The sequence below is a fragment of the Saimiri boliviensis genome, chromosome 6, assembly GCF_048565385.1.
Source record: "Saimiri boliviensis isolate mSaiBol1 chromosome 6, mSaiBol1.pri, whole genome shotgun sequence".
In the NCBI taxonomy this organism is placed as follows: Eukaryota; Metazoa; Chordata; class Mammalia; order Primates; family Cebidae; genus Saimiri; species Saimiri boliviensis.
The window spans coordinates 49,032,446-49,047,880 of NC_133454.1; positions in this window are offsets into that span (position 1 = coordinate 49,032,446).

Consider the following 15,435-nt stretch of genomic DNA (forward strand, 5'->3'; position numbering starts at 1 on the left):
TTAAATTCATTAAGTATTTGGAAGATTTCTTCTCCTGTGAAAAGTCTTATGAACAAGAAAAAGAGAATTAGGCACAGACAGAAGGGGTATAATCACCTTACTCTGAGCCTGTGTCATTCTGGAGGACAAGACCTTGAATTTGGGCTTGGCTCTGTCTTCAAGAGTATGTCCGTGAGTTACCAATAGTGAACGTGGCTTCCTGTTCTGTTGTGGCATTATCTCCAAACCCAGGGCCAGACACCACCAGCTTTCCCATTCCTCAGGAAAATATGTGGCTGCCACCACAATTCTCCCTCTCCACATGAGCAAATGTAAGCCAAAGGCCATCCTTCAAAGGCCTCCGAGAATCCTGGTGTTTTAGGCCAAGCCTCAGCCCTGCAGTGTGTCTCTTGTCCATGATAATAATAGCCTCACACAGGGAAGTGCTTTTAACTTCTTCAAAAGCCTTTCATGTCAGAGATCTCATTTCATCTGCACAACGTCCCTGTGAGGTAGGTATTATTATTTTCCATTTGAAGCTAAGGGAAGAGAGGCCCGGAGATTCAATGTCTTGTCCAGAATTTCCTAAGGCTGAGCCAGTGCCAAAATCCAGCCTTTACCTTGAACCTCACTGCCCACTGCCCGGCCCTGTCTCTCCTTTTATTAATTTTCTGGTCCAAATTGCAACCCAGTCAACTAGCTAGTTCTTTTCACCTGCTCCCTGAGCGCGAAGGGGAAAATGAAACTCTAACCCCTTTAAGGTTTTATCAGAAAGCCTCGTTAATCCACCCGCAGTCTGTTAGATAACAGCTTAAATCTCTCCACTGCAAAGGATTACCTTCCCATCTGATCAGGCACAACACATTAGAGGAGGCGTGGGGTGGGCATGAGCGTGTGCAGGCCACAACGCTTTCTCTGCAAAAATGGAGATTTTCAAATTTCCAGATCTGCTGTCCTCCCCCAGATGGGCCAGAAGCCCACCATCTGCCTGTGTATCAAGCAGCTCCTCCGTGGGGTTACTTGAATGACAGCATGTTCCTGAAAAGCTCCTCACTCATTCATTCATTCATTCATTCAATATATATTTGTCAGGCACCTACTATGTGCTAGATAGTACAAAATGACTTCGGGTAAAATGAGTCCTATTTTCTCATCCACATCTATTATTATTCGAGCAGGGCATTATCAAGGTGAAAACAATTCAGACACAAACAAAAACTCCCCTTGTTGCTGTCAGGGCCTTGGAACCTGAACCATGCACACCATGCCAGGCATCACAGAAATAGTCACTGAGAATAGAGGGAAGGGCCTGGCTGGCCTGAAAGAATCTCCAAGTTCTAACCCTTGGATTACAGGAGTTATCACTCCAAAGTTCAGAGGTTCAAAGTTCAGACTTCTGTCAGTCTGCTCTCAGCCATTTATACATGAAGGGATCTTGGCTGATTAAATCAAATTTGCTCCTATGTGGTCTTTATTTCCAGTAGACCCAGCTGCGGCTTGCTCTCCAGGGGCAGGTTGGAAGTACATCAGGAGAAATTTGGTCTGCCCTATTTACCCCAGCAGGAGGCGGAGTGACCCCCTCTGAGCACCAGTGAACAACCTCTGACAACCAGAGCTAGATGGACCTGGCCTTAAGTTTCCCTTAGATGTTCTCTGGGGTCACCCTCCTCCACAAAACCACAATCAGTTTGGGGTCCTTAGTTTTCTGGTTGAACTACACCTCTGAGGCTCTGGATCACTATAAGAGCAACAAAGAAATACATGCTTTTTGTTTATTTATTGGAACTAGTGGAATCATACAAAATTCAGGTCAGGAATTAAAGTAGGAGTGCTGTTTTTGAAATAAGGACATTCCAAATAGTGGAATTGTTTATTGATGCAACTAAAGTCATTGAAAAAAGAAAATCAAGAGTGGAAGACTAGAAAAGGTGGCCCCCAGTGGGTTTTTTCTGAGGGCACTCAGAAGCAGTATGAACTATGAGTGAGGCTCCCAGCTTTGGCCTTGCCAGGGTGTGACCTCAGACAATCAGCTCACTTCTTTGGGTCTGGGCCTTTGACTTCTTTCCTTGTAGATAAGACAATGGGTATTTGCTTGCCCATTGCCCACTCCCCCGATTTTTCTTGAGAAAAGGACCCCACCCCAGGCTTAGGCCATATGATTTAGGTGGACCCGATGCTGGCTAGCCCTGCTTCCAGGGGTGCACGTGGAATTGGGCCCAGCCAATCACACCATCGTACATCTCTCTCATTACACTGATTGGGTCAGAGAGGGTCATGTGACCAGAAGAGTGCCAATCAGAGGTCAGCTCAGAGTTTTGCTGGAGTAAAGGAGAAAGGAACTCTTTCTCAATGAGACTGCTCAGAAGATAGGATGGGCATTTGGAGCTACGGTGACGATTTTACCATCTTCAAGAGGCCCTTCACTGAGAATGGAGTCAACACAGAAAAAGGCAGGGCCAAGAGATGAAGTTGAGGAGAGCCCTGACATCACTGCTGGGGCCCTCAGATGCTGCTATGCCTGGGCTGTCACTGGGCTTTTTAGTTAGGTGAGATAGTAAATTCCCTTCTTGCTTAAGCTACTTTGAGTTGTCACCATTACCGAAAGATCCCTTATCAATACCCCCTCTGCATGATTCCCCTTGTCCCTTTTATCTTGACTAAATTCTATTCACCCTTGAGAAAGTTACAGATACCAGGACAAAATCACTTTTTTCGGACTGAAATTGTAGGTGGGAAAGCAGGAAGGAGAAAGGCCCACGCTTGCTTGTTTAAGACTGTTTCAAGGACTTTCTAAAATAAGCCCCTCAGAAATTCCTTCACATCCTTCACACATCTCATGCTTTTCATGATCTATGTTTTGCATGTAGGCACATATTTCTAGGACCAGGTTTATCACTAGACATTCTTTAGGACTGCAGCAATTCAGAAAAGATACTCTCAAAAGAGCACTTGCCTAGTAACAACATCTCGACCAATGAACTGACGTCAACTCTGGCTTTGAGCCTCTAGAGCCAATGAACTCTGTTTCCAAGCAGCTTATGTGAACTTCTCCTTTTGCCAATAAAAGCTTCCCCTCACCCTCCCCTCTTCGAGTGCATCTGTTGCTTGCTGTAGCTGTGCATCCTGGATTATAATCCTTTTGCTTACTCCCAAATAAACTCATTAAATTAGGAGATATATTTCTCTGTTGTCTTTTTTTTAGGCTGACGCCTTAAAGTGTTAGTCAAAATGTTAAGTGCTCTTGCCCTGTTTCCCCAACTCCCTTCTTTCCCCAACGTGATATCGTAATAGATATATATTACTCTGACCTACCAATTAACTCACTTCTCATGATGTATGATTTATTGTTTTCATTCTGCTCCCTTTCCCAACTAGAACGTGAACTCCATAAATTTTGTTGGTTCTGATCCCTGATGTGTCCAAATATCTAGAAAAGTGCCGAAACATAATAGGTGCTCAATAAATATTTGTTGCTTGAATGATGAAATTTAGCAGGAGAAGGCTTCAGGGAAATTTCACTAGGGCCAGCCTGGGCTACAGTCTGATTACTCCAACTTCAGACTCTCCACAGCTCCCCAGCCTCACTGGTGGTAATGGTTTAAGCTAAAATACTACAATGAACACTAGCTTCTGTGTATTCATTTCCACTATGTGCCAGGCATTGGGATAAGTGCTGAGCACACACAGATGGATAAGACCTTCTCTTTTTTCAAGAGGCTCCCAGTCAAGAGAGAGCCAATGGACCCAATGCACTAGAGGATCACGTACCCTTGGGCTTAGTGAATGTTTGTGATATAAAGCTAGGGCATCTGGCACAGTACAAGGCACTGGTTTCTGTAGAAGCCTTCCTGGAAGAGGTGATATCTGAGCTGTCCCTTTCCTACATTGGAAGAAGGACATGGCAAATATGAATGTGGGCTGTGGATAGGGAGAGAGGATAAGGAGAAATGATTGAAACCGAGACTACACCAAAGGCTGGGGCAGGAAAATTTGAGGGTGATTCCCACCCTCACTTTTCTTATCTGAGCTGACTGAAGGCATCTCCACAAGTTCCCTTATCCATTCTCTGTCACCAACACACATTCTCATTCACCTAGCTAAGTAGATAAGGTCCTCTGGTTTTTGTTTTGTGTGTGTGTGTGTGAGAGAGAGAGAGACGGAGTTTTGCTCTTGTTACCCAGGCTGGAGTACAGTAGTGCAATCTCGGCTCACTGCAACCTCCGCCTCCTGGGTTCAAGCAATTCTCCTGCCTCAGCCTCCCAAGTAGCTGGGACTATAGGCGCATGCCACCATGTCCAGCTAATTTTTGTCTTTTTAGTAAAGACGGGGTTTCACCTTGTTGACCAGGATGGTCTCGATCTCTTGACCTTGTGATCCACCCGCCTTGGCCTCCCGAAGTGCTGGGATTATAGGCATGAGCCACCATGCCCAGCCTGAGCTTTTTTGAATTTCAAGGCAAAAGGACTCTTAGCAGATCTCCTTTGGTTATCTGTCCTCGCATTATTCAATGCCATCATCTGGAAATACCTGTAGGCTTGTGTCTAGACCAGTCTTTGTTTCTATGAAAAGTCAGTCCTTACACCTGTGCCTAGTGCTAGGTACCTGCCACTGCTGTATACCCAGGAAGGGGCAATGCTTCAGCTCTCATCTTCAATCACTCACCTTCTCCACTCCCAATTGCTCCTAATTTGTGCTCAGGGACCAACTCTCGGCTCCTTTCTCTTCTAGATCATCCTGAGTAATTCTCCCAGGAAAGAGAGGATAGCTCAGAGCTGGATGGAATCTGAAGGGCATTTTTTTCCCAGTCTGAAACTCCATCTGCTTGACACTCTATGTGCCAAGTTTCCATACTCAATGCAAATTTACCAGCACATATATAGATTTCCACTTATTGGTTAAAAAGTGTTTTGACAGTCTCAGGGACATATTGCTTTCTTTCCAACCAAAACTGGAGAGACAAAGAGACATTTCCACTGCAACTATGTAATCCTGAAGTTTCTCTGTAAGCCAAATTTGATTGAGCTAATACTGACCTTTCCATAGGCACAGCTTCCAAAGATATCTTTTTGCTTCAGGCAAAGCTCTGATGAGCATATTAGTCAAAGCTTTACCTCTTCAGTACCAGCACACCCACCTTCTCTTTTCTCGTCCTTTCAGATTGAAGGAAAATGGGGAGTGTCTCTAAATTTCCACAGCTGATTTTTGCCCCAAGAGGTCCCATTGTTCAGGCCTAGCCTGGGGAGCACGTGACACCCCATCCCACCCCCAGCAATGGATAAGCCTTAGTCTGAGGGTCCTGTATTTGATTTGATCAAGGCTGTTCTGGGCATATGTTAAGAGAAATGTATCTTTGCAGGAAGCAAGCCAGGTTCAAGTCCAGGGCTACTGAATTGCCAACTGCATGACCCAAGGCTCCTCTAAACCTGCAAAAACGGAAATAATAAATAGTACCAAACTCAGAGGGTTGTCAAGAAAATTAAATGAGGTAATGCAAGTTGAGCACTTGGGATGCAGTGCCTGGCATGAAGCAAAGGCTCACAAAATGACTGTCTGATAATTGCTTTGATTCCTCAAGCCTCACCATCAATTTGTCCTCTCATTCATCAGAAAAGCCCTTTGCTTGGAAAACCATATTTATAAAAATATGAAGCATCGGCCAGATGTAGCTCATGCCTGTAATCCTAGCATTTTGGGAGGCTGAAGTGGGTGGATTGCCTGAGCTCAGGAGTTCGAAACAAGCCTAGGCAACATGGTAAAACCCCATCTCTACTTAAAATACAAAAAATTAGCCAGGCATGGTGGTGTGCACCAGTAGTCCCAGCTAGTAGGGAGGCCGAGGCAAGAGAATTGCTAGAAACTTGGAGGCAGAGTTTGCAATGAGCCAAGATTCCACCATTGCACTCCAGCCTGGGCAACAGAGTAACACTCCATCCCTAAATATATATATACACATATATATAAAAAATATATAATATATATAATATATATTATACCTATAATATATAAATATATATAATATATATAATATCTACAATACATATAGATATATATAATATATATATTATATCTACAATACATATATTATAGATATATATATATATGAAGCATTATAAAAGAGCATAAGGAAACTGAATCTGGGTGAAGGTAGCAGTGATGGGAATCTCTGAGGATCTCTCCCAGGAGAATCTGCCTAGGTGGCTTTAGTGACCTGGCCCTGGAGTGGCAGGTTGGAGAAAACTGTAAAGGAAAAGGCTAATCTGCTACAAAAATCACTCAGAACCTACTCAGACCAAAGAAGTCTCTGAAACAAAAGCCAGGAGCCAGCCTTCACCCTCTGAGACTCATCTTCCTGTTCATTCATTCATTCATTCATCAAATGTTAAATAAGCTCCCTCCTACATGGCCAAGTACTGACAATAGAGCAGAGAACAAGATTCCTGTCCAGGAGCTTATATTCTACTAGTCTATTTGAGGCTCTTTGACTTTTAAGAATTATATTCTTCACAACCACCTATATCACATATGTAATCCCAGCACTTTGGGAGGCCGAGGCGGGTGGATCACGAGGTCAAGAGATCGAGACCATCCTGGTCAACATGGTGAAACCCCGTCTCTACTAAAAATACAAAAAATTAGCTGGGCATGGTGGCACGTGCCTGTAATCCCAGCTACTCGGGAGGCTGAGGCAGGAGAATTGCCTGAGCCCAGGAGGCGGAGGTTGCGGTGAGCCGAGATCGCGCCATTGCACTCCAGCCTGGGTAACAAGAGCGAAACTCCGTCTCAAAAAAAAAAAAAAAAAAAAAAAAAAAAAAAAAAAAATTAGCTGGGCATGGTGGCACATGCCTGTAGTCCCAGCTACTCAAAAGGCTGAGGCAGGAGATTGCTTGAACCCGGGAGGCAGAGGTTGCAGGGAGCCGATATCGTGCCACTGCATGCACTCCAGCCTGGTGACAGAGTGAGACTCCATCTCGAAAAAGAAAAATAAAATCTTTTCTTTTTTTTTTTTTAACCTTGTATCTTAGATTCAGGGGGTGCATGTGCAGGTTTGTAACATGGGTATATTGTGTGATGCTGAGGTTTGGGGTATAAATGATCTTGTCACCCAGATAGCAAGCAGGCATAGTACCCAATTAGGTAGGTTTTCAACCCTTGTCCCCTCCTTCACCCACCCCCAATAGTTCCCAGTGTTTGTTATTCCCATCTCTCTGTCTATGTATACCCAAGGTTTGGCTTCCACTTACAAGTAAGAACATGTGGTATTTGGTTTTCTGTTCCTGTGTTCTCTCACTTAGAATGACGGCCTCCAGCTGCACCTGTGTTTTTGCAAAGTACAAGATTTCATTCTTGTTTATGGCTGCATAGAAATCCATGGTGTATATGTACCACATTTTCTTCATCCAGTCCACCACTGATGGGCTCCTAGGTTGATTCCATGTCTTTGCCATTGTGAACAGTGCTGTGAGGAACATATGAATGCATGTGTCTTTTAGTAGAAAGATTTATTTTTCTTTGGGTATGTACCCAGTAATAGAATTGCTGGATTGAACAGTAATTCTAAGTTTTTTGAGAAATATCCACTTGCTTTCCACAGTGACTGAACTAAATTGCACTACCATAAACAGTGTGTAAGTGTTCCCTTTTCTCCACAGCCTCACCGCATTTGTTATTTTTTGTTTTTTAATAATATCCACTATTGGGTGGGCGCGCTGGCTCATGCCTGTAATCCCAGCACTTTGGGAGGCTGAGGCAGGTGGATCACGAGGTCAAGATATCGAGATCATCCTGGCCAACATGGTGAAACCCCATCTCTACTAAAAAAATACAAAAATTAGCTAGGCATGGTGGCGTGCGCCTATAGTCCCAGCTACTCGGGAGGCTGAGGCGGGAGAATTGCTTGAACCCAGGAGGCGGAGGTTGCAGTGAGCCAGTTCATGCCACTGCACTCCAGCCTGGTGCCTGGCAACAGAGCGAGACTCTGTCTCAAAATAATAATAATAATAATAATAATAATAATAATAATAATAATAGCATTATTAAAAATGGTTGGTGTGAGACAGTATCTCATTCTGGTTTTGATATGCGTTTCTCTAATGATGACTGATATTGAGCACTTTTTCACATATGTGTTGGCTACATGTGTGTCCTCTTTTGAGGTGTTCTGTTCATGTCCTTCGCCCACTTTTTATTTTTTATTTTATGTTTCCATAGGTTATTGGGGTACAGGTAGCATTTGTTTACATAAATAAGTTCTTTAGCTGTGATTTGTGAGATTTTGGTGCACCCATCACCCGAGCAGTGTACACCGTGCTCTATGTGTAGTCTTTCATCCCTCGCTCTCTTCCCACGCTTCCCTCCAAGTCCCCAAAGTCCATTTTACGATTCTGATGCCTTTGTGTCCTCATAGCTGAGCTCCCACATATCAGTGAGAACATGTAATATTTGGTTTTCCATTCCTGAGTTACTTCACTTAGAATAATAGTCTCCAATCATCCAGGTCAAAGAAAATGCTGTTAATCCATTGCTTTTTGCAGCTGAATAGTATTCCATCATATATCTGTACCACAGTTTTTTTTTCCACTTGCTGATTGATGGGCATTTGGGTTGGTTCCCTAATTTTGCAATTGCAAATTGTAAATGTGTGTGCAAGTATCTTTTTTGTACAATGACTTCTTTTCCTCTGAGTAGATACCCAGTAGTCAGGCTCCGGGATCAAATGGTAATTCTACTTTTAGTTCTTTAAGGAATCTCCGCACTGTTTTCTGCAGTGGCTGTACTAGTTTACATTCCCACCAGCAGCACAGAACTGTTCCTGAATCCATGCCAACATCTCCTGTTTTTTGTTTTTGTTTTAGTTTTTGTTTATTTTTGACCGTGCTTGCAGGAGTAAGGTGGTATTGCATTGTGGTTTTGATTTGCATTTCCCTGTGATTATTAGTAATGTTGAGCATTTCTACATATGTTTTTTGACCTTTGCCCACTTTTTTCTTTTGAAGACGAAGTCTCGCTCTGTTGCTCAAGCTGGAGTGCAGTGGCATGATCTCAGTTCACTGCAACCTCTGCCTCCAGGGTTCAAGCAATTCTCCTGCCTCAGCCTCCCAAGTACCTGGGACTACAGGCACAAACCACCATGCCTGGCTAATATTCGCATTTTTAGTAGAGATAGGGTTTCACTATGTTGGCCAGGCTGATCTGAAACTCCTGACCTCATGATCCACCTGCCTCAGCCTCCCAAAGTGCTGGGATTACTGGCATGAGCCACGGTGCCCAGTCTCCTTTGTCTATTTTTTAATGTTGTTCTTTGAAGGCATCATGCTATCTTACTTCCAATTATACTACAAGTCAACAGTAACTAACCAAAACAGCATGGTACTGGCACAAAAACAGCCACAAAGACCATTGGAAAAGGAAAGTAAACCTGAAATAAAGCTGCACACCTACAACCATCTGATTGTTCACGGAGTCAACAGTCACAATCAGTGGGGAAAGGACTCCCCATTCAGTAAATGGGACAACTGGCTATCCATATGTAGATGAATGAAACTGGGCCCCTACCAATCACAATATATAAAAATTAACTCAAAATGGATTTAAGACTTAAATGTAAGACCTAAAATTATAAATATCCTAGAAAACCTAGGAAAATATCATTCTGGACACTGACCTTGGCAAAGACTTTATGACTAGGTGCCCCAATAAAGCAAAAATAATTGCAAACAGAATCAAAAATTAACAAGTGGGACCCAATTAATCTGAAGAGCTTTTGCACAGCAAAAGAAACTATTAACAGGGTAAACAGACAACCTATGGAATAAGAGAAAACATTTGCAAACTAGGCATCCAACAAAGGTCTAGTATCCAGAATCTACCAGGACCCTAAATAATTCACCATGCAAAATCTTTTCTTGGTTTCTTTTGGTGTACCCAAAGTGGTCTGACTAACTCTTCACCCCTAAAAGAGAAAGGGAGGGAGGGAGGGAGGGAGGAAGGGAGGGAGGGAGGGAGAGAGGGAGGGAGGAAAGAAATAAATTATAATGTAATTCTTATAATAGAAAGGGGAAGGAGAAGGAGGAGGAGGAATTGGAGGAGGAGGAAGAAGAAAAGAAGGGAGAGAGGGAGGGAGGGAGGAAACGAACGAACTTACTCTACTCAACAGTAAGGAAAATAGAAAAAAGAAGTTGCAAGAAGCATGACACTGATCACATTCTAGAAGTCCCTTTCTTTACCTGCAGAGCCAGCAAGCTTTCAGAATTCTCAAGAAAACCACCTTTTAGTGCTTAAGGCCTTCCCCAGTTCTAGCTTTCCTTTGCTCCTGCCTATCCAGGAACGGCCCAAAGAAGAGCAGGAGGATGGATTTATGGCCAGATACACCAAGGTTGACATAAGGAGGGCATTTTCCCTTTAGCGTCCTACTAATAGGAGAGTCGAAGTGATTTCCTCAATCTCCCTGCCTCTTTGTTAAATTTAAAAGGGTTACATTTAGCATTTCTAGTCTCTTGGACACTCCCAGAGAAGGTATTGACCATGACCTCTTGGGTATGCTCTGAGGCTGTTAAGGGCCTGTGTTGGAATGATGCTTTTCTGGAGCCCTGGCCACAGCCAAGCATTTTTTCTGAACTGCTTGAGGTGGCAGGATGCTCGGGGCATCTTTTTCTTTTTCTTTTTTCTTTTCTTTTTTTTTTTTTTTTTTTTTTTTTTTTTTTTTTTTTTGGAGACAGAATCTTACCCTGTTGCCAGGCTGGAGTGCAGTGGCACAATCTGGGATCTCAGCTCACTGCAATCTCTGCCTCCTGAATTCAAGCGATTCTCCTGCCTCAGCCTCCCGAGTAGGTGGGATTACAGGCACAAGCTACTACACCCAGCTAACCTTTGTACATTTTACTAGAGACAGGGTTTCCCCATGTTGGCCAGGATGGTCTTGATCTCCTGACCTTGTGATCCCCCTGTCTCAGACTCCCAAAGTTCTGGGATTACAGGTGTTAGCCACTGCACCCAGCCAGGACACCTGTTTGTTATTTTTATATGGACCCAGCCCAGAACCACAACCACCCAAGACCATCAAGAACCTGTGGCCATGATTTTGATGAGAACCGTGGTTCATGAAACTCAGAGCTTCCAGGTTTGGTTTCTTGACACTCAAGGTAGTTTTTCATCAAAAAAGAAAGACTGGTTTTCATATTAGGAAGGAAAATCTATACTCTGCCAACTCCAGAAATGTTCTTACAACATTATTGGTTCTCACTGCTGCCTTCATACTCACCTCGATCCTGAGAGAGACTATTTTTCTGGAGTGTTCGGTGACTAGTCCATCTGCTTGCATAGACACAAAGCCAGCAGACCTCTACAGCAGGCACTCACCATCAGCATGCTTCAGACTAGCTGCGGGCTCAGTGGGGACCTCCAGCCTCCTGTGGGCCCATACCTGGAGCCCCAGCTTGGGAGCCCAGCCTACGTCTGTAGCCCTGCACATCTCAGCTGCAGGCACACAATGCCTTGAGCCTCAGTGAGCATGCTGGATAGACAGAGCCCCTGATGTGATCTGGACAAGGGCACGTTGGCTATTTATTTCGGCTTTCTCTGAATGACTCTCCTATTTGGTGAATCAAATAGAATCCTGGCCCTGTCAGTGGGCCTCATCTTATCTGACCGTCACCTTGGTCGAAGTATCAAATCTTCGAGTGAACTGGTTTGCTCCCTCTCACCATCATCTCCAGCCTCTGACATTTAACACAGTAGCCTTTCTCTTTCTCCTTGGGGTTTCTCATGTCCACAGGGGGCCAGCTGTGTTCCTCAAGGCGCTCTGCAGTAAATGTTAGATTACTGCCTTTCTCCTGTTATGGGAATATTTTCCTTCCGAGAATATAATATTACCTGGTAATAAGGACAAGAACGAGAAATAGAAGGGGGAAAGAGAAGGAGGAGGAGGAATTGGAGGAGGAGGAAGAAGACAAGAAGGGGGCTTTATATGCATTTTTTAATGTTCTGTTTGGAGATATTTATAGATAAGCACACAACTTTAAGAACTTATGCAGAGATCTCTGATACCCTCACCCAGTTTCCCCCAAAGGTAACATCTTGTGTCACTATAGCACAACATCACAACCAGGAAATCGACAGTGATACAATCCATAGCCCTTACTCAGGTGCTATCAGTTTTACATGCACTCATTTATGTGTGCGTATGTGTGCATGTGTGTGTGCATTTAATCTGATGGAATTTTGTCACGTGTTAATTCATGTGACCACCACCACAGTCAATATACAGAACAGTTTCATCACAAGAATCCTTTGCACTAGGCTTTTATAGCTACACCCACCTGCCTCTCGCCCAATCTCACCTCTGACAACCACTAATCTGTTCTCCATCTCTATAATTTCGTCATTTTAAGAAGGCAACATAAATAAAGTCATACAGTATGTAACTTTTATGATTGGCTTTGTTCATGCAATAGGAGTCTCGGGAGCCTCATCCAAGTGACTGTGTATGTTAGTAGTTGCTGAGTCCTGTTCCATAATACAGCAAGCACCATGGTGTGTTTGGCCATTCATTGGTTGAAGGACATCTGAGCTGTTTCCAGATTCTAGCTATTGCAGATAAAGCTGCAATGAGTATTCATATACAGGTTTTTGTGTGAACATAGCTCATTTCTCTGAGATAGATTCCCAAGAGTTCAATTGCTGGGTTGTATGGTAATTGTACGTTTAGTCTTTTAAGAAATTGCCAAATTCTTTTCTAGAGTGGCTGTACCATTTTACATTTCCACCAGTACACGAGTGATCCCATTACTCTACACCCTCAACAGCAGTTGGTGGTGTCACCATATTTTCAGTTTTATTTTTAGCCATTCTGATAGTAGTTAGTGATATCTGGCATTGCTTCGTGGCTCATGATATTAAGTATCTTCTCATGCACTTGATTGTCATCTGGATATTCTCTTCAGAGAAATGTCTTTTCCCCATGTTCTAATTTGATACTTTTTTTTAGCATTGAGTTCGAAGACCTCTTTATATACTCTAGGAACTAGCACTTTGTCAAATATGTGCTTTACAAACATTTTCTCCCTATCCGTACTCTTCACCTTCATCAAGTCTTTCACTGACTGAGAGTTTTTCATTTTGATGAGGTTCAGCTTATCAATTTTCCTTTTTATGAATCGTGCCTGTGGGGTTCAGCCTAAGAGCTTTTCATCTAATCGTAGGCCCAGAATATTTTCTCCTATTTTTTTCCTAAAGGTTTTGTAATTTTTTATTTTATATTTAAGTCCATGATTCATTTTGAGTTAATTTTTCAGGTGTGAGGTATCACTTGGTTCATTTTTTTTTTTTTTTTTTTTTTTTTTTTGCTTAGGAATATTCCTAGTATATACCTAAGGAATGTAACCTTTAAAAACATACCTAGTATTTAGGTATATTTTATGAATGATAATCATAATAACCATTTCAAAAGGTGGCTGTAAGAATTATAACCTTTAAAAATATGCCAGGTAAATTATACTAATAGGTATATTCTACTAATATTATAATACTGTTACATTAGTATAATATTATACTAATATACTAAAATACATATATATATATAGTTTTTTTTTTTTTTTAGCTGAATTCTCACTCTGTTGCCCAGGCTGGAGTGCAGTGGCACAGTCTCAGCTCACTGAAACCTCCGCCTCCTGGGTTCAAGCAATTCTCCCGCCTCAGCCTCCCGAGTAGCTGGGATTATAGGCATGTGCCACCATGCCTGGCTAATTTTTTTGTATTTTTAGTGGAGACAGGGTTTCACCATGTTAGCCAGGATGATCTTGATCTCCTGACCTTGTGATCCACCTGCCTCAGCCTCCCAAAGTGCTGGGATTATACGTGTGAGCCACTGTGACTGGCCTGTACTAGGTATATTTTTAAAGGTTATAATTCTTACAGCAACCTTTTATAGTGGTTATTATGATTATCATCCATTTTACAGATGGAAAAACCCAGCAAGATTTGGTAACATGGCCAAGGTTAAACAAATGCTAAGTGGTAGAAAGAAGCCAGGTTTCAATGCAGGTCTGACTGACTAGCATTTAAACCCTCCAGCATTTAAACCCTGTTCCTATTGCCTCATTCAATCTTTTTCACTCTGGGAGTCTTGTTTCCTGAACAGATGTTCCAGTTTCCTGCATACATTCCTTTATCCTGACCAACCTCAGTACACAAGCTACCAGAGGCTGGAGCCTGCCAGAACCTGCCCAGAGTTCTCCGTGACATGTTTGCAGGTGGAGAACAGGAGCAGACCGGAAAACTTCCCTGTATGCAAATAGCTTGTCATTCTGGTTTGGGGAAAGGCTCACATCATAGTTCAGCATCTTCTCAAGTATTACAGAGCTACTCTACAAGCTCACTTGTCTGGAAGGGGCAGGCTAAAAATTTTAGGTTCCCCAAAGACAATCACACATACACACAAAATTCATTTAATAATTACAGGTCCAGGACATTTCCATTCTCAACCTGCCTAAACAAGATACACTGATAGACGTCAGTCTGAAGGACTCAGAGCATTTTGGGGTGAAACTTCTATGGCTAGAACCTGTTCTTTGCCCCTTTTGGTGGGTGTGGGTCATAGTTGGACTATAACCACCTCATTTTCCAGTCCCATTTGTAGGTAGATATGGGTAAAGCTAGAGTTTCAGAGGTGTTTTGTTTGGGATCCTGGTGACCTGCCTTGAGCCCTGGGTGTCCCCTACTCCAGAAACAATGCTTTCTTCAATATTCCTGTGACAGTCTCCGCGGGCAGACGATGGCAGCTGCTGGTTACTTCGTTGCCCTGGAGAGCTACTTTGGGTATAAGCGGATCAATGGGAACTGCTGAACCGACTCAGCCCATTCACCCCTGGTATTTCCTCCAGGAGCTGAGACAGGTCTCACTGAATCTCAAAGATATGGAGCTCAGTCAAACTTCCGCAGGGCTAGGTGGCTGGTCACCTACCCAGTCTCCGTGTTCACCCTCCCAGTAGAGGGTATGAAACTTCTTTTGACTTCCAGTTCTCCCTGATGGTAATGTCCTTTGTTACCTTCCAAGCTTCTCTGGCGGAGGCTTTGAAACCCATCAGGGAGGGTTTGAAACCCATCAGCAGGGCTGCTCCAGAGGCAATGGGTTCCATCGTGCCCTTCCTTGCTGCAGCCAAAGCAAGCGGGGGACCTCCCTCTGACATATTTGGGGGACATGTCCTGCTCCAGATGCAGTTTCCATCACCTCTACTCTCTTCCAAGGAGCACAACTCTCTCTCCCTTCTTTTTATTCATAAAAGGTTACTCCCTGGTCCTCCCTTGGCCAACCCACTTCCATAGAAACTAAGAGACCTGAGTTTGAATACCAACTACCACTTACTAGCTATGTGTCCATTGACTAACTTACTGTCTTGAAGCCAGTTTCCTCTCTATAAACAGGGAGATGTTGACCTCATAACACTGTTGCAGATTTAAACA